The 20,425-nt window shown below is 35.3% G+C and overlaps 2 protein-coding genes across 8 annotated transcripts in view; one reads left to right on the top strand and one right to left on the bottom strand.

The window, feature by feature from the left end:
- LOC135794068 (glutamate receptor ionotropic, kainate 2) overlaps nt 1–20,425 on the bottom strand; it is an 81,086-nt gene that overhangs the window by 30,230 nt on the left and 30,431 nt on the right. The window lies entirely within an intron of this gene.
- The window catches only part of LOC135794067 (glutamate receptor ionotropic, kainate 2-like), an 81,802-nt gene continuing 71,915 nt past the window's right edge, over nt 10,539–20,425 (top strand). The window contains exons 1-3 of one of the 6 annotated variants that reach the window (XM_065305205.1): nt 10,539–10,940; nt 11,027–11,166; nt 11,231–11,371. The gene's annotated coding sequence lies outside the window, so the exon portion shown is untranslated. Of the gene's footprint in view, nt 10,941–11,026; nt 11,372–17,013; nt 17,102–20,425 lie in introns of those variants that run through there. The other 5 variants (XM_065305204.1, XM_065305202.1, XM_065305203.1 and 2 more) reach the window with 5 other exon arrangements.

Genomic DNA, 20,425 nt, shown 5'->3' on the forward strand with positions numbered 1-20,425 from the left:
TCTGCAGGACTGGAATGTCCTCGGCACGCAATCGAAATGGTCCGTGCACGCACATTGAATTCGCAAAAATTTCCCGCTCCGACGATGTCGCCCATTAAGCTTTTGTTCACGCACACATGCGGGCCGTATCCGTCAGTAGCGGTGGCATTAAACCACGAGGGCAGGAAGCCAGCCGGAGAGGATAATAATAGTCGAATATATTCATATTCGGTCGGCGCGGACAATATTTGCCGTGGCGCTATCAATTTCCCCGAAAACGCGCGCGCGACACGCATGACGCATGATAATCAAGTGCATTCGGGCGAATTTATGTGCGATTTAATTCTATTCGAATTATTTTAGCATAATTATAGACGTAATTAATTATTGCTGTCTGAATGGGTATTAAAATTTTAGATTTTGACAGCAATTGGTATGAATTTTGCATTTTATTTGCAAAAAATTAAAATTTTTGAGATAAAATTTTTAAAATTGTCATATTTTAGTAAAATTTTTTTTATAATTATATTTTTCTTTAATTTTCGGTACATTTTTGCTTCAAAAAAATTTTTTTTTAAATTTTTTTCAAAAATTTTTTTCTAAAATTTATTTTGCCAAAAATTTTATTAAAAATAATTTTAAAAATACAATAAAAATATCTATGTTTAACAAATATTGTTACAAATTGTTAATTCTGAATATTTGCTGATTATACTCATCCGTGAATTCGAGTACAACTCATCCTTCGTTAAACTACAAATACAAAACTTGTACTAAAGCTGAAAGTGCAAATAACTGCAAATAAACTTATGCAACTACAGCTACTGCAGCACCTAAACTCACATTCCTATTAATTACTCACGAATCTCCATTTCTAAATTCCTAGTTTATAAGTACCAAGTACCAATCTAAGTCTGCGCTACTAAATGCAACCCAAACAACATCCTTGCATCCTCTATATACGAAAAAGCTTTAATTTATAAAGTTTACATTTAATATTTAAATTTTACGTTTATTCAAGCGCCGACGATGAACTTTGTGTTGCATAAGTGAAATAATGTTTTGTTTTGTTTGCATAAGTTAATTCGGTTGCCTATCATCACAAACACCCAACGAAGTTTATAAATAGTTGAAATTTAGTTTTCATATTAATGAGGCCTGAATCTCATTTAACGAGTAGTATTAAATAACATTAGCTGCGAAAATCTCGTTAGGGAGTAAGGAGGTGAAACGTCGAACGTGAAAAATAAATAATTGGCAATTTATGAGCGTCGGCGGCGGCGGCGAGGGCGGCGGGAGTGGAAGCATACATGGAAGTCACTGCGTTGAGTTTACGAGCTGTGGGGGCGGCGAACGCCGTCTTCGGCACTCTTGCGGGGGTGTGTAGCACACATATTGTGTTTATTGTGTGTTTACACTCGAGCGGCGGGCGCGTATTATTAATTGCCTCCTTTTATCATTTAATGAGAAGTTGTTTACGAACTGAGACAACAGAGACAACGGTTTTTTCGTTGGGTAGCATATGCGTTTTATGTATACTGTGTATTGGGTTGCGTGGTGTTGTAAATTTAGTTGCCTATATTAAAAAAATTAAAAATAAAATATTTTTTCCTGATTTTTTAATTTTTCTAAAAGAAATATAGGAATTTATAGTTTGTTAAATTGGTTACCTATTTTTACTAACCACACTGTATATTTGTGGTTATGAAACATTGTTTATTAATATTTCTAAAGCCTTTTTTGCGGTTTTTTACTGTATTTTTAGGTTAGTTGCGTTGGTTGCCTACAGTAAAATGTTTTTATTGGATTTTAGTGGTTAAAAATCCTATTACTGTATGTTGGGTTGCTAAATGCCGTAAATTTGGTTGCCTACATTAAAAAAATACAAAAAAACATTTTTATTAATTTTACGTTTATTTTTCTTCTTAAAATGAACAAAAATGTATAAATTGTTAAATTGCTTGCCTATATTAGAGTAACCACTAACCACACTGTGTATTTGAGGTTATAAAACAATGTTTATTAATGTTTCCAAAGCTTTTCTGCGGTTTTTTTTACTATTTTTTAGGTTAGTTGCGTTGGTTGCCTATAGTATAATGTTATTATTGGATTTTAGTGGTTAAAACCTTTATAATTGAATATTGGGTTCCCTAATGTAGTAAATTTGGTTGCCTACATTAAAAAAAATTACAAAGAAACTTTTTTTATTTATTTTACGTTTATTTTTCTTCTTAAAATAAACAAAAATGTTAAATTGGTTGCCTATATTTAACTAATCACTAACCACACTGTATATTAGAGGTTATGTTTTACTGCTAGTTAATATTTGTAAGGCTAAGACAGTGCTTTGTTATTTCCACATTATTAAAGCGCATCTTTTGGCAGTTTGCACAGTTTTCTACTGTTTTCTACTCTTTTCCAACTGTTTCCTGCTGCCTGCTGGCACACGTGTGATAAAACATCAGCTCTTTCATCTTATTTCGTGTCCTCTCGTGTCACTTTAGTTGCCTACGTGTACGCGAAGATTTCCTCATTCCTCACTGCTCATTTCCGCGTGTTATCCGTTTATTTTTTTTTTCTCATTTCGCTTCTTCCTGCGCGTCAGAATTGCCAGGAAACAACAAATGCGCTGCCAAAGCAGGCGTGCCAACATGCCAGCAAGTTCACGTGCCTTAATGACCCTCTGCACGTCGTCAAAATTCCGCCGGTTATCAGGTTATCGCGCCGAAATGCTCGAATGCTTTATGATGATGATAATACGCTGATAATTTCGGCGTGTTCTTCATGCCAACAATTTTTATCGCAGGTTTTATTCTACTAATGCATAGTTGGTTGCATAATTTTTTGGTGTAAGTGTGGAGAAGTGAGTTTTGGTAAAGGTTGGAAAATAATTTGATTAAATAAAATCAGTGTTGAGAGTAGAGAGTTGAAGTTCATGGTTCACGGTTAGGTAAAGTCGGCAGGATGTTTCTGAGGACGTGAACAGGATAACACGATGAGAGGAGTAAAACGTAAGCGTAAACACATAAACGAGAGCGTTTCACCTTGGAAGCGGATGCCAGGCGAGCATTTCCTACATTTCCCACGAAAGAAAAACATTGCATGCGCTTAGAAACTCGCGGAATAACATTATTTGAGTGTTTTTTTACATAAAAACTACAAGAGTACTGGTTTCACTTACATTACACTTGTATTTTTCATGAGAATATAGGCAACCAATATCACATCATACTTTTAACCTATTTTTAAGATTAATTTCATTTTAAATTTAATAAATTTTATTTTTCTCACAAAATTTAATTTAATTTATGTACATTGTAAGATAGGCAACCAAATTTACAAAAATTATAACTACATAAATGTAGGCAACCAATATCACATTATACAATTTTGTAAAATTAAATTTTGGAAATTTTATTATATTTTTTGTTAAAATTTAATTTTACTTCTTCATTTTTTGTATAAAATAGGCAACCAAATTTACAAATACTATAATTTCATTAATATACGCAACCAATCTTACACTTAACATATTTTAAACATTTTTCAAAATAAATTTTATTATTTTTTATTTTTTTTCTTCTAAAATTTCATTTTTTTGTTTAATATTATTGTAGATGTTAGGCAACCAAATTAACAAAATGTATAATATAAAGAAATCTTAATTACGCCCGTCGGTAACACATTTTCGCGTCGTAATTTGAATGAACACATCAAGAAAAATCTGTAACTCTTGGTGGGCGAGAAACGCCGACAGGCAATTGACCTAAAAAAATAATTAAAAGAACTCGACCCGCCTCGGCACCTGAAAATAATTAAAAGTATCCAACGTTAATTATCAGCGAGGGCCGGTTTCCAATCAGTCGGCGTGTGCGGTTCACGTGCGACGCATAAAACCGATACACCCACACACACACATCCAGACACTTAAAAAAAGGCGACAAACGCTGGTGTCGTCTCGCGGTTTCGACTTTTATTTCCGGTTATCCGTTTTCTTCTCTTCTCTTTTTTTTATTCGTTTGTGTGTTTAATCAACGCAATACGAAATTGAATTATATAAACGTATAGTATTCTTTAAATGAAATAATATAGGCAACTAATATTACATTTCATATACATATAATGTAATTTGGGTTGCCTATATTTAATAAAAAAAATTACTAGTGTAATTATGAAAAGTTTTGTGGTTGTAGGTGCATTTCGTGCGGGTTGCTAGAGTAATTGATTAAAATGGGTTCAATTAGTGTGCGTATTAGCCGCCGCCGGGGCAGACAAAGCGAGACAAACGCTCGGAAATAAAATGTCGGCGTGTCGAAGGCAAGCATCGGGTGGTTTTTAGTTCGGAGAGCTCTCTGATTCTCTAATTGAGGTCGTGGCGAAGCCTATTTCGCCAAACTATGTCGAAACTCCCATTAGATCTCTCCGCCATTTTGAATCATTCATCTTAGTATCCTACACAACCGCATTTATACATTTATTCAGTCATACAGTGCGTTTAAACTCATTTTAACGCTTAAAACGTATAAAATTCACTAAAAACAGAATATTAAGTATCAAGTGCGCTAAGTGACACTTTAACCACGTTTTACTTATTTTTTTTACTTTATGGCATGTCATTTGATATGATCTTCTACTGTACCATAGGAAAATGCGCAGGCGCATTAGTTACCCCGTGACTAAAGTACTTTAGTCACGACTTTGACCATCCGTGACTAAAATACTACTTTTCGTGTATCAAAACCGTGTAAAAAGTACAAAAAACATATTTTATAATATTTTAAGGTTATTTTAAGGTCATTTATATTTATTATGCAATATTTCCTTTTTATAGGTTTAAATCCATATCGAACACTTGGTGTGACATGTTTAACCGGGCGGAAGTCGTCGTACGTCGGCCGGAATCACCCTTATGGATGTATAATATCGGGTCAATGGAACGCCGCCCCCCGACGCCGGAGAATGTGCGGTAAGTGCGTGGCAAACGAGCGTAATAACTTCGAAAATCTGTCGCACCCCTTGCGCGGATATTATAAGTGTGTAACGCGTGTAATTTGCACGCCACGCCGCCCGAAAGGGGACATTAACTGGCAAAAACCCTATGAATAACACGCGCCGCCGCCGAAAAACCTTTTTTTTTTTCTTTTTTCGTTTTACGTTTGCGGTGCTCTTGTGTGTGCACTATGCAAACAGAAAGGAGTGCGGCGGTAACATGAGAACACTTTTTTCGCGCGCGCGGGTCGTTTTAAAGGCTGCTGGTGCTTTTTTTTTAGGTTGGAATACGTCTTTCGAGGCGGAGAATTTATTTGGCGCGACACCATAACTTTCATTCTTTTTATTTAGGGCGCAAAGCCACGCGCGAGGCTTTGTTTCATGCCAAGTCAGACATTTAAATTATTGCAAACAAAAAATATTTATTTTTGTATAAAAATTACTTTTTTTGGGAAGTTGGGGAGGTGGTGGTTTTGTAGGTTAGTTCTGTTGGTTGCATAGGGTATGATTTTTTTGTTGAGTTTTAGTGGTTAAAATAGTTTTTGTTTGAATTTTGTTTGTTTTTGCAAAAAAATTTGTTTTTTTGTATTTTTTATACGTTTGGTAGCAGTTTTTGTAGGTTACTAGTGTTGGTTGCCTATAGTAAGTCGGATTTTGTTATATTTTCGTGATAAAAACAAGTTTTAGCCTGATTTTCGGCTAAATTTAGTTTATTTTAACAATTATCGTAACAATTTTTAAATAATTGTTTGTTATTTACAAAAATAATCATTTTTAGATCATTTGATAGCTATTTTTGCTCAAATTTAGTTTAAAAAGCCTAAAATACATAACCAACTATTTATATTTAGTGTTTTATTGGTAGCCTACAGTAAAACAATACCAAGTCAAAAAATATTTAAATTTTTCATAGTTTTGTTAGTAAAATCATCGATTCCACTTAAATTTATGTCCTGCTCGGCTGAATATTAAGTTTTTCACGATTTATTTCCATTTTTTGCGAATATTTACCAAAAAACACACTAAAGAAAAAATGTTAACGAGTTTGCTACCTGTTTTTGTAGGTTAGTTGTGTTGGTTGCCTATAGTAAGTTGTTTTTTGTTGAATTTTCGTGCTAAAAACAAGTTTTAGCCTAATTTTTGCCTAAATTTGGTTTATTTTAACAATTATTGCAACTTCTTTTAACAAATTGTTTATTATTTATAAAAATAATAATTTTCCTTTAATTTGATAGCTATTTTTGCTCAAATTTACTTTTTCACTATTTATATTTAGTGTTTTATTGGTAGCCTACAGTAAAACAATACCCAGTCAGAAAATATTTAAATTTTTCATAGTTTTGTTAGGTTAGTTGTGCTGAATATTGGATTTTTTCCATTTTTGCATATTTACCAAAAACACTAAAAATGTAAACTATAGTAAAATTTGTTTTTGTTAAAATATACTTTTTTTTACCGGTTTTTGAATTTTAGTAAAACTTTTTCAGTTGAATTTTAAAAGCATTCGCACGATTGAATTGCGGGCGAATTCAATCGAAACACGTTTTTATTAACACGTCAATTTTAACGGCGGCCATTTTCGGCCCGACAGTCACCTTTGCGTCGCACAATCTACGCCGGCGTCTCGGCGGAAAGTCCGTTCACGGTTTCCTCCGGAGGCGTACTTAGGCGCTGGCTGGCTGGCTCTTCGGGGCACTTTACTTTTCATTCCATTTCAATGCTCGCTCGCCTCCCAAATGGACGATTCTGTGGCGCGACACTTTTATTGTTACTTATTTCACGCGCAACATCTCAACACTTTTCTATTTGATTATTATTTCAAGCAAAACTATTGATGTTGTGTAAATTTACCATAGGCAACCAAATATACAGCATAAAATTCATTTGGTTGCTTATCGAAAATTTATTTTCTTTTTGAAAACTTTTTTTTAGGGTTGGAGAGCTGTGTGAGTTAATAAAAAATTAATCGAGTGCAGAAAAAGCGAGTTTATGTTCTGTTTATATTTGCGACACAGAACGCGAAAACACGAAAACATGAAAATTAAACCGAAACCGATACAAAATCAATATTTGTTTATTCCGCGGCGCGTTTTTCGATTCGCGGCTAATTATAAATCGACGCGGCCGGAGTTTATCCGCGCTCTGCGGCAAACTTGGCTTTTAATTAGAAATTAGTGTGCGGGCTCAGGTCTGGCGCAAATCGAAGCAAAAATAAATTGATTTACGAACGGATTTCTGAAATAAATCTCAAAAGTAAAACAAACAAACACGTTCAAACATTAAAAACAATCAAAACACACTGTATACATTAAAATTTATATTCGTGTAGTGTTGGTTGCATATATAAAATAAATCAAATAAGTTTTAGTTTAAATTTTGCTCAAATTTGATTTATTTTTACTATTTTTGATAAAATTCAATTTTGAAAAGCCAAAATTACATAACCAACTATTTATATTTAGTGTTTTATAGGTTGCCTATAGTAAAACAAGTCAAAACAAACAAAAAACATTAATTTAACTTTTAAGCCTAAAAACCAATAAAACGCACTGTATATAATAAAATTTATATTCATGTGGTGTTGGTTGCATATATAAAATAAATCAAAACAAGTTTTTACTTAAATTTCAGCAAATTTTGATTTATTTTTATTATTTTTTAACTAATTTGTTATTATTTGTTAAAATAACAATTTATCAATGATTTAATAGCTATTTTAGCTAATATTTGATTCAAAAAGCCAAAAATACATAACCTACAATTTATATATATATTGTTTTATTGGTTGCCTATAGTAAAACAAATCAAAACAAACAAAAAACATTAAAATTTAATTTTTAACCTTAAAAACCAATAAAACGCACTGTATATATTAAAATTTATATTCATGAGGTGTTGGTTGCATATATAAAATAAATCAAAACAAGTTTTTATTTAAATTTCCCCGAAATTTGATTTATTTTCAATATTTTTTAACTAATTTGTTATTATTTGTTAAAATAACAATTTATTAATGATTTAATAGCTATTTTAGCTAATATTTAATTCAAAAAGTCAAAAATACATAACCTACAATTTATATTTAACGTTTTATGGGTTGTCTATCGTAAAACAACCCACTGACAGAAAATATTTTAATTTTTTATAATTTTTTTTCTAAAAACGTCGATACCACTTGAATTTATGTCCTGCCCGCCTGGAAATTAAGTTTTTCACGATTTATTCCCGATTTATTGCGCTTGTTTACAACAGGGTCGTTGCCATCGCAATGTTTGCAAGAAAAATACCATCAATGCACACAAACTAACATTGCTACTGCAAAATACAAATATCACTTCTTTCCGTCGCACATTTTCTACTGCACCAGTGGCACTGTAGACAAATAGTTCTTATTTTTTACTTTTTATTACAATTTTCTTCTTTTCTCTTCGATTTTCTTATTTTTTTATATTTCAACATAAAATTCTTACAATATTTCTTATTTTTAACACTAATTGGTACAGTGTATAAATACATCCCTACTAATATTATAAATGCGAAAGTCCTGATGTTTGTTACACTTTCACGCAAAAACTACTTAACCGATCATCATGAAAATTTGTACACATATTCTTGGTGGTCCCCAAATGGTTATAGGCTACTTTTTATTTAATAAAAAAATTATTTTTGAAATAAAATAAAGAAATTGTTTAGCCAATAATACCTCTGCATCTGGCTATTTGACTACTTTAACGCCATCTAGCATTCCAGCAATGAAGCTCAAACCTAAGTACTATAGTACCATCACACTGTATTATCACACTGTATTACCGACAGCTACGTCAACATCAAATCCAATTGACTACAATATGGTGACTGTACACTATACTTCCATAGACTATACTTTCAGCCATTTTAAACTTCCCGCCATTCTACTTCATTGTTACTTCTTCTGTGACTACAGACGCGTACGGAAGCAACTTCATTATTTTAGATATTCGCGAGCGAAGCCAAGGGTTAAAGCTAGTAACCTATAAAAATCAATATTTCCTTCTTGTATCGCACTATACATTTTTATTACAACTGCGTAATTTCCCCAATGGACACTTTGCGCAAAACACAAGAGACGCAACGTTTAGTGATGTTTATTTACCCACACACACAAATACATACTATGCAACCAAGTAAACATCATAAAATTACCTTTTGAATATTTCTACGTTTGTAGAAATGTATTTGGTTGCCTATAATATTTTTTCTTGTTTTGTTTATGTTTGATTACGCTGCGCATGATATGATAAACATAACCAGATTTCTAACCTCAAAAGAGATTCAATATTGCGTGCAATATGTATGCATGAGCGTGATATGGCCGTGCACACACACGTTCGGCATGAAATACGAGCGAAAAGCTGCGAGGCATCTTTGTTTTGTTTTCTACATCGTCGTCGCGTCGCTCCATCTTATTTGCATGCGTCTATTGTCCTTTAGTCCTTTCGTTTTTATTTCGTTTCAAGATTGCGTTTTGAAAGATGTAACATGCCGCGCATGATTCCAGTCGATCGCCGCAACCCACCATACACATTCACACACACAACACACAAAACTTATTATTATTGAGTATCCATCGTAATGCGATTGTGTTTTTAAAGTGATTTCGGTGCGCAAACGATTCAGGTTCGCCATGATTGCACAAAGCACTTCTAGATTGTATCCATTTGCCACCCACACTTGGATTTGCTTCCATTTACTTGAAAGCATGTCGAGATGTAACGCTGAGTGCATTTACTTGCCTAAATTATATTCGAAAAGCAAAAAATCGTGATATTGGTTGCCTATATTAAATGTGAAACTAATCGTGTTGCAGGCGGGGAGACGGCAATAATCTTAGAGCGCGCAGATAGAAAACGACAAGATGGAGGTGAAGTGAAGCGAGGATTATTGCCGTAACGCGCTAACAGGCTAACATATCACCTGGCGCAAGCCGAACAACTCGAACCCCTTCCGGTCGGATGGCTTATCGGCCTTGTGTTCATCGTCCTTCGTCCTTCATACCAATATAGGCATCTATAGTAAGTCGCATGTAAGTACATTTGGTTGCCTAGCGGGGTTCTCTGTGGTGTTATCTGCGGGTTTCGTCCCAGTATACGTTTGTGTGCGTTGTGTGTTGCGTACCTTAGAAGAGTTAAACTAGTCCGGCTATGATTTAACTACAGCGCACGTTGGGGGAACACGAGCATTGAAATAGAGCCACAGGGTTGGCGGATTGTGCGCGGCACGAGTTTGTGAATCGCACACGAGGGACACTGGCAACGTTGCAAATCAACACTAATGTGATGCGGCTATTACGAAACTATTAAAACTTTTCGACGCGATTATTCAACGATTTTAAATTGCAAATGTTGGTTGATCCAATTTTACCAAGTAAATTTATGCTTAAAATGTTTTTTAAAGAAAATAAGTTTTTTCGGTTTGAAATTATTTTCAAAATGGCCGTGGGTAGTGCGCATGCGCAGTATATATATTTAATTTCTCTCGCGACGTTGAGACGTGTAACACTTATTGCACAATTTCGTTCCCGTGATGCGCCTCGTCTGTTTGCTCACAAGTTACCGGTTGCATCCGGCGTGCGCGTTGCAAACAGAGAAGTCACAACGTTTACGGCGCATTGTGTAAACGCCGGCGTTGCACTTCGCTCGTGATGTACTCCGTGCAAACGCGTCAGTTTGTTTGTCTCATTCTATAATTTAATGTTGGCTGGCATCTCGAGTGGCATCATCGCGACTAGTCTGCGTCGGCAAATAAACAGACGAGACGCGTATCTCTCTCGGAAATTTCCAGAACAAAGAAATGTTTAAGTGGATTCGAGCGCGCAACGGTGGCGCAGGTGAGTTCGCCGACGCCGAAGGTGTGCGAAACTAATTTCCGTCGCGCGATGAAGTTACTACTGCATCAATTCAATGTAATGATGAATGCATCTGCGGAGGAAAATAGTAAGAACACTGCGGTTAAATACGATTTTCTTATCTTGCATTAAAATCATTTCGAATGAAAAGGTTTCAGGTTTAGTTTAAATTAGTTTCAGAAAATGGAGTAGAGGGCGCTGTGTGTCAAGGACTCGGCGACTCGGCTGTCATCGGTATGAGTTTGCATTTCTTTCGTGTGTGCTGGTTGGGGTGTAATGTGCCGCGTATAAAAGCTGATTATAAAGTAAATTCGGTGAGTTTGCATGAATAGAATACAAGTTAGTGAAGTTGAAACAGTATAGTAGTGGTTGAACAAGTCGGTTGTAGTCATAGACAGTAAATATTGAGTCAAATGTTAAAATTCGATGATATGCACATTATAACCTCAGAAGTGTTGGTGCCGCCAGCGATGACCATGAATTTGACGAGGATGCACGAGTCGCACCGACTGCTGCAAGGTAAGTTGCCTAACACAATTATGAGAATAAAAACTTCATTTTGTTTTATTTTTTGTTCTAGAAAGGTAAGATTCATAAACATCTAGTTGATACTCAATAAAATGCAACCGCATGCCCAGTAGATGTTATTGAGATAAAATGCACAATGTTTCTGCGAATTGCACTCGGATGATGTCTAAATATAGATCAAATAGATAAATATCCCACTTAAAATGTCAAGGTTACATTAAAGAAGTTAAAGAACGTTCCTCATGCAGCTCTTCGCTTTAGCTTAAATCCAGCTATAGTTTTTGGCTGCGTCCAAAATGTGAAATTATGAGGATATTTCGCAGCCATATAACGGTTATATTTCACGCTCACGCTTAAATTCACTGAGGGGGCGCGCATGTATATGCGTGTGTGCGATTTATCTCTTCGGGGGCTCGCCGGAGTGCGTTCGCCCACATTCTTCTAAAAGAAGGACAAAATCTTAGCCCATTTTGGAAGAAGCGGCTAGGCGCCAGCATCCGCAAATAAATTAACGCCGAACGGGAAGAGCGCGCCGGGCGCTCGCTTCAGCATTCAACATTTAGCAATTTGGATGCCGGCCAGCGATGCCATGAAATCATGAAACCATGAACCAGACTCGCGCAGAATTCCAAGCGTCGGAGTCCTGCGAGAGGTTACAAAGTGCGCAGGGTGGGCAGTAAATGCAAAAGATGCGCGTTTCTAGGTTAAAAATTACTGAAAAAAAGTTTAATGGTCTACAACAAAGTTAAAATTGTGTGTTTTTTTGATAATTAGTTAATAACTTTCGAACGCGATGAGCTAGAATGAATATTTTTGTTGGAAAACATTCAGAATTAAATTTTGCATCGGATTGTTTAAAAACAATTACAGAAAAATTATTGGTTTATTTGTTATTAACAATTAAATTAAAATTTTGATTTTTTTGAAAAATTTTCTTGTAATTTTTGATATTTTGCCTAAAAAATAATTCTTTTGGAATATTTAGGTGCAGAATTTAATTCTGAATCACTTTTTGCAAAAATATCAACAATTCCACATAGATTTTTCAATTTATTCATCAAAAATTCCAAAGTTTTTGGCTCGTTTCCGTTTATATTTCTGTGAATGCAAAAAATAAATTCTGCGAATTCTAAAACTTTGCGAATTCCACATGAAGAATAACTGCAAAGAATGGAATTTCGTGCATATCGTATTACAGAACGGAATAGGAATAGTTTTCGTGTGTCAAAAACCGCAAATGAACAGAAATTCGTAATTTTCCGAATTTTTGGACGTTAACCATGTAGAGTGCGCGTAGAACGCGCTCGGAATGTTGAACACGCCACCTCCTGCGTCCTCTGCCGCCCCCGCGGAGGCAGAGATTGCACACAGATTACCGCCAGCGGGCGAATCTCGAACAATATGCGCCGGAATGCTTTAATCTATCATTTTTTTAAAAACTCCACGCTTTAAACAACTATAACTTTGCCATTTTTCAGCCGGTAATGAAAGCGGCGGAGGTGTTTTTTCGTGTTTTTATTTTCAACTAATAAAAATGTTAATGTACAACTTTTAAAGATGCATAGTAATGTATGCATTGCTTTAACGACTGCGTGTGGGTAGGGGTGTGTGTTCGCGTGTAGAAAAATGATAAAAGCTCGTGAGCGTAAACTTTGAAACAATTACGGCCATAAAACAAGTTCGTGTCCGCGCCGCGCTGGATGTAATGGTGGAGGCGCCGAGCGTGTGCGCGCGCCCGCCTTCGAGTTGTAAAACAAACGCGTTTGCAAAAAGAAAACGCAAAAGCGCATTATGCGATGCAAGTGGAGTCGTTCGTAAAAAGCGCCCACGACTCAAAAACCACCAAACTGAGCTGAACGTATAAAATATGAGGCATAAAACATTGAACAATGAACAGCGCTTGTAGTGAAGGAAAAAACTCGCGTATAACTTAACTACAAATCACGTATTGAATATAGGTTTAGTTTTTTTTAGTTTTTATAGCTTGGGCAGTGTTTCTGGGTAAAAATTGATAGAAAAGTTGTATTTTTTGCACTAGGGGTACTAAAAATAGATTATATTGCGCACTAGTGCATAAAATTACATTTTTACACACTCAAATTAGGTAAATTGTCGCATTTCTTAGTTTTTATAGTTTGCATAAGGTTTTTGGGTAAAAATAAATAGAAAAAATGACTTTTTCTGCACTGGGGGAACAAAAATTTAAATATTTTGCGCACTAGTGCATAATATTATATTTTTAATACACGCAAATTAACAAAAACGTCGTTTTTTGGATTTATCTTGATAACAAATCGAGTTATTAATGTTTTTCATAGTTTGTGCCATATTTTTGATGGAAAAACTTATATTTTTCACACTAGTAATGCTAAAACTAAAATAATTTGCGCACTAGTGCGTAAAATTATATTTTTACTTGGTCAAATTAACTAAAATGTCGCTTTTTACGTTTTATTTTATGTTGGAAGCAGTGAACGTACAGCGACCGAAAGCAAAACATTTAGTGCGTTAAAGTAAAACTAATTTATAGCCCTTGTGGATTAGGCCGGAATCCTGTTTCTTTGAGCACAGGACAAATGTCCTTACGCCCTTACGCCCGTCGTCTGCTTTCTTCTGCTCTATTCTCTATCCCTCCACTCGCTCTTTACATCTTTGAGCTTGAATTATACGTTCGAGGATAATATGTACTAAGAAGAGACAAACAACTCAAATTGATAGATTTATTATTACTCTCCTTTTATATTTTGGTTAAAATATTCTAAAAATAGTGGATGTGTAAAGTCATTTTTGTGCATTTTTAATGGCGTTCAGTGATTGAATTTTAATAGGTAATAGTGGAGGAGAGCTTGTGATAAAGCACCTCGTTTTCTAATTAAGTGCGGCAATTAAGCGCGCTTTTTAATTAAGATTTATTCATTCGCTTAAGTTCAGGCCGTGGATTTTATTCCAAAATCAACAATAAAACTATTAAGTTAATTAAAAATTAACAAAAATTAAATTTTTATGCAGAAACAGATAGTGCACTATTTGATCATAGAATGATGAACCTTTCCATCAAATTTCATATTCTAGTTTTGCATGTTTTGGATTGTAACATATAGAATTTGGCTGAAAAGATGCATCCGGCCATGATCTAGTGCAATATATATTTTTTGGATGCGGTTTTATTCAGTAGTTTTGATTAAAATGCATATTTTTCAATGCAAAAATGAAATACATAGGAAAAAATTAAATTTACAGTATATTACAAATATACAATATTAAAGAGTAATTAATTCCCCATCGCATACATTTAATCATTTTCAAATACAGATATTACTCGAATTTTACAAATAAAAGTAAAAAAAAGCTATGTTTCGAATAATTTAAGATAAAAACAGTAATTTTTACTTTTAAATCTATAAATAGAACAAAATTTTGCCCCAGCAGTTTTTAAGTATTTAATACTTGGTAAATAGCAATTAATCATCAAAATTAATTTATTTTCTGCGTAGATTTTATGATAATAATTTGTATTCGATTACGATTCGGACGCGCGCGAACTTACGCCAAGTTACACCGTCGCTGTAATTCCGGTATTTCCGGAAACTTACTTAAACTTGCCGCGTTTGGCCGGAAAGTTGCCGCAAGTGGAGCGACCGGAAAGTTTGCGTCTTCGGGCGATAGAATTGAATTCGATTCGTTTTGCAAATTGTCACCTGGCCGAACTGGCAACAAACAATTTTCAAGTTTGCACTTTTCACTCTTTATACTAATATCAAACATACGCTTATTAATTTATTTCTTTCCCAAACTTATTCACTCGAATTTTCAATTCTATAGTTTTATTAATATTGAGTTACTTAGTGAAAAATTCAAAGACGTAAATTGAATTAATTTGAAATTGTACAATTGTCAGATTTGTAAAGATTTTTTTCCGCTTGCGGTTGGCAAATAAACCCAGTAACACAATACACAGCCGGCCCACACACAAACGGCTTTACGTTTATTCGTTATTTACGAGTTTCGACAATCGTGCGCGTGTACGCTTGGACCTCGCCGCGCGTTTTCCCTGCTCTGCTCGTCGTCGTTCTGTCCGTCCCGTGGCGACACACCGCCATTGAGCGTTGACATTGTTGATTTCCGGGCACGCACCGCACCGACGCAACAAAACGTTTTCGCCTGCTTCGCGTCAAACGCAAGCAAAACGCACAAAAAGGACAAATAATAAATTTCCACAACCAAAAACCGCAATTCGCCATCCGATTCGCGATTGACGCTGCGTGCGGAAAGCCAACAATTTCTTTGTGCGCTTGTAAAATTTTGACAACAAAAAGAAATCAAGATCAAAAGAAATAAATAAGTTACGCACACGTATTTCACGGGTCATTGCTCAGTTTTATCACGAAATAAAATAAAACACAGCGCTGAATTGAGGTTAGAATTTGAACATTTTGAGGTTAAACACAGCGAAAACAAAAGTTGTTTATTGACATGCGCATTGATTGACAGCTGACAGACGATCGTAGGGGTCGCGCGGGGTGAGAGTGAAAATAGAGTGGTAACGACGATGAAAACGTTGTGTGTGCGTCGCGGGTTGCGGGTTTGCAGCTTTGAATGAGCAACACGCACGCTCTGCTTGCCGCCCCCGATGCTGACGCGCTGACGTGCGCAACGAGCGTGTACACGCGGGGCGGTCGTGATAAATGATGCATGAGACCCGCCGCCGAAACCGCGCGCCGGGGGGTGTTTGCTTCTTATCTTTATTGCCGCCACCGGTCAATCGTTATTTATTTTTTACGCCCCTAAACACTAAACATGCTGCGCAAACGAGCCGGTTATTCTTCGGCATGCAGGACATCAAAGTGCGCGTCCCTCTGTTTGATGTGTGTGCGATCACAGAAACGCGAAATCTTTGAGTTATTTTATGATAAAAAAGATATTACTGCGCAGGGTTTTTTTTTGAAGGAAAAAAAAGGTTCGATAGTAAAAAATAGGTTTTTATATTTTATTTTAGTTATTAATTATATTTTTTTATGCGAGAGAAGAAAATGGTGGCAGGATCAAGACGTTAAAAGGTTAGATGTTGGATGTTAGACGTCAGATGTTTTTTTTTAGTGTTTTGGGAATTGTTTTCAATATGTGCGATGCGTCCCGGCTCCTTTTGCCTGCGCTCTTTCGTATTCCCTGCTCGGGGATGCACGTTCTGCGCTCGGGGGTTGTGCATTTGACAGGATAATCGAAATTTTATCCTTCTACGGCTAAACTTGCTCAGAAGCTTTCAAAATAAAACGCGAAAACGCTTAAAACTATAAGAAAACTATAAAAATATTAAGAAGTATGATATTATCTACAGAAAACATTTAAAAATTTGATATTTTAAATATTTTTGACTGTTTTATTGACGATTTAGTGGAAAAACAACGAATTTTAATAAGAAATGGCATATTTTTAAAATTTAGTTGCTTTGGGAGTTGTTTATTGCTGGTAAGAAGTGAAATGCGCACTTTACTTAAATATAATTCTTTAATTCGCCGTTAGATGGCGCTAGCGTCAACTGCTTGCATTAGAAATCAAACTCAGTTACTCGCTGCGCATGTTTTCGTGCATCAGTGAAGTGATGCATGCGTTTCAGTTTGATATCGTGCGTCGAACACCGCGGAATGTGTTTTTATCAGTCAGTTGTTTGTTTATTTACTTCTACATCAGTGAATTCCTTTGCAATTCGCGTGTTTTCTTGCGGTGAGTTTAAATCACATCTATTAATTTTAAATTTTATTGAATCGTTGGCTTTAGGCGAAACTAAAATCAGCTTATGTACATTTTGGAAACGCTTAGGATGAAAACGGTTTGTGGAAATTGTGCGAATGCAAATGCGGCGTATTTCGGCTTGTGACACTGCACCGCTTGTTGCTGTTTACACACAGTCGAAAGCAATCAAGTAATGGCTTGAATAAAAGTAAACCGGATTGGCTGGGCCGCCCGCGCGCGGCTGAGCGTTTTATAGCTGCGGGACGAAAAGTCGTCTCGTTAGCGTTGCTGTAGTCGTGTAGTCCTCTCCATAGTCGATATGCGTTTTCAATTAACTCGGATTCAACCGCCGATGCGCGCTGGCGGGGCTGGAATTGCATTTTCTGGGGAAATCACTCCCAGGTAAATAACGAGCGCTGAAAAGTGTTTATGCTTTCGTTTCGGTTTCATAATTATTATATTTTTTATGGAAAAGTAATAAATTTAAATATTTGGGTTTCATTAATTTTAATTTTAATTTTAAGCGAATAATTAATATTTAAATGTTGTTTTTTTTTATTGAAATAACCTTTAAGTATTCAATTGGCGCGTGTTTTTTTGTTTGTAATTTGTAAAAATGTTTCAAAGTTGCATTAAAACTTGCATTAAACTTGGCAAAAGTCCGAAAGTTTATATTGTGCCTTGCGACCGACAAAAATCTCGGGGATTTGCCGCGAATGCAAAGAAATCGAACGGAAATTTATTACAATTACCGTGGAATAAAAGCTGCGGTTTTCTTTTATGTTTTTTAGTGCTGTTTGAGCAAAGAAGTAAAGCAAAAAAAAAAGCTTTGAACTACGAAAGTTTACCACAGAGTTCAAAAAGTTTCAAACTAGTCTTTAGTTAAATAAATATAAATGGATTTTTATTTATTTTCTTCCCGAAGAATGAATTTTTTTTATTATAAAATTAATTTTTTTTTCGCGGAGGTCCTAAGAATGGAACCAACGTCAGCGAATTTTATCAAGGGATGCAAAGCGCTTTAATTTCACGTTTACCACTTTCGTGCTTTGAAACTTTACTTCAAAGTTTAGCTAATGTTCGCCACGCAGCTTGCATCCCTAATAGTCATACTTAAAAAATATAATTTAACCAACCATTAAACATTAAACAAAATTTTTCGTTTCTTTAATCGCTTTTTTTCTTTCTGGACGAAACTTTTTTCATTTTTATTCATTTAAGTGTAGAAGCATTTGGTCAATGTGAACCGAATTTTGTATGGCGATAGAAGATGAAGTCAGGGATGTTTCAGGAATTGAAAAATTAAGATTAATTAATTAATTAGTAGAATAATTAACATAAAACTGTATTTTAGGGGTAAAAGTGAGGATTTTAATATAATATTCGTCTGAAAGTCTTCTGAAAGGTGGGAGACAACCACAAATGTTCTCTAGAATACTTTAGCATTAAACCGGAAACGGCATAACCGGCGTAATCTCGATGGCGCGCCGCGCACGCACGGACATAATCGGCCGACTTTCAAACTCATAACTTAGACAACTTTAATGCGATGTCGACCAACTTGCGACTGTTACCTCAGAGTGAGCTCACAGCGAGTTAAACTGCTTCACAGGTCTTCACCTTTTTTCACACTTCAATTATTATATTTTCTTCAAAACTGCTCAAATCTTTTTCTACTTTACACTTTTTTCATGGCTTTGAGAGACGAAATTTGGAACTTTAATCACAGGCAGCTAAAAACCGTAACTAAAGTACTTTAGTCACAGGATGGAAATTGCGTTTTTAACATAAAAAGTTAAAATACAAAAATTAAACGTGGAAATAAAGTAGAAAAAATAGCTAAACGTGGATAAAATGCTGTTTAGCGCACTTGATACTTAATATATCTATTATTAAAAGTTTAGGAAAAAATCTTTCTTAAATCTTATGTACACACAAAACTCACGCAATTCGAAATGTTCCAATTCGCGTTTCAATTCACCGCGAGACTTAAGGGTTGATGAAGCGACGCGTTTGTCGTCACTTATAAATTAATTTCGCAGAGCCAAAGTCTCGAAAATGCGCGCGTAGAAGACGTTCGCTCGTCGATTCGTTCCTGCTTTAATTAAATATGCAAATTAAGCAGAGACGCAAAATTTATAATCGTGTTTACATTCGACGCATATAGATTATTTAATTAGTGCGCGCGCGCTGCAGAAAAAAAATCTCGCAACCTGCGCGGGCGAAAATTACAATAATACTTTATTTATCGCGCGCGCGCGTATTTTATTAAATATTTTCCGCCCAGTCGGCGCTGATAAATAAATAAACAAGTCGAGTATTTGTGCGGCACTTTGAAGATTTGCTCGGCGAGTTCGCTTAAATCGAATTAAGCCGAAAGGGGATGAAAACAGGCGCGCGTCGTGAAGTCGTCAAGTCAAGTTCAAGCAAAGTTAGCTTTGCGCGTCGGCTAAATGACGACGAAATCAAACAAGCGCGCTTGTTACACGCAGTGGAGGTACTTTCGCGTCTTCCGGCGTCGAAGTCTTAACATTTTCTATTTCGGATATAAATTCGGAGCGGGCAATTTGCGCGCGTCGGAAATTTCATTTCGTTGCGCAAAGCTCAACGCGAGACGCTGAATCGAGTTATACTTGCTATTAATTTCCACAAAAATTGAACATTTTAATATAGGCAACTAAATTAACACAAAGCAATGATTTTCTGAGTTGAAATCAAAGGATTTTGTGTGTTTTCAAAGTTTAATAAACAATTTTTGCTATAATTTTGCATAAAAATTGAATATTTTAATATAGGCAACCAAATTAACACAAAGCAATGATTTTCTGAGTTGAAATCAAAAGATTTTATGTTTTTTTCAAAGTTTAAGAAATAATTTCAACCAAAAATTGCTCATTTTTAAATAGGCAACCAAATTTACACACCAATGCAATTTTTGTCTGAATTTCAGTTAAATTCAACTGATTTTGTTTTTTTAAAGTTTAATAAATAATTTCTAGTCGAATTGATACAATTTCATTTTTGCACTTTGTCTTAAAGCTCCTTAAGCTCTCTGCAAACTCTTCGGAACGATCATGAGTGCACTTTATCGTCCGTGAATTTAATCTATCGAAACTTATGAGCTCTCGATGTCCTGCGATTTCAAGCGGAAAGCAATAAACTCACGTTTTCAACAATCCCGCCCCGAAAAATCTTTATTTTTACACTTCATAGTTTTTTTTCTTGAGATACCAACGCAACAATGTTCAACAAATTAAAATTATCCATTAGTTGTGCGCGCAAAACCTTAATTTATGCATGTATGCTTATCTATGC

This window comes from Atheta coriaria, unplaced genomic scaffold (assembly GCF_025399875.1).
Source record: "Atheta coriaria isolate IRGN ID8LTWV9N9 unplaced genomic scaffold, Caltech_Dcor_3.1 hic_scaffold_6_pilon, whole genome shotgun sequence".
NCBI lineage: Eukaryota > Metazoa > Arthropoda > Insecta > Coleoptera > Staphylinidae > Dalotia > Dalotia coriaria.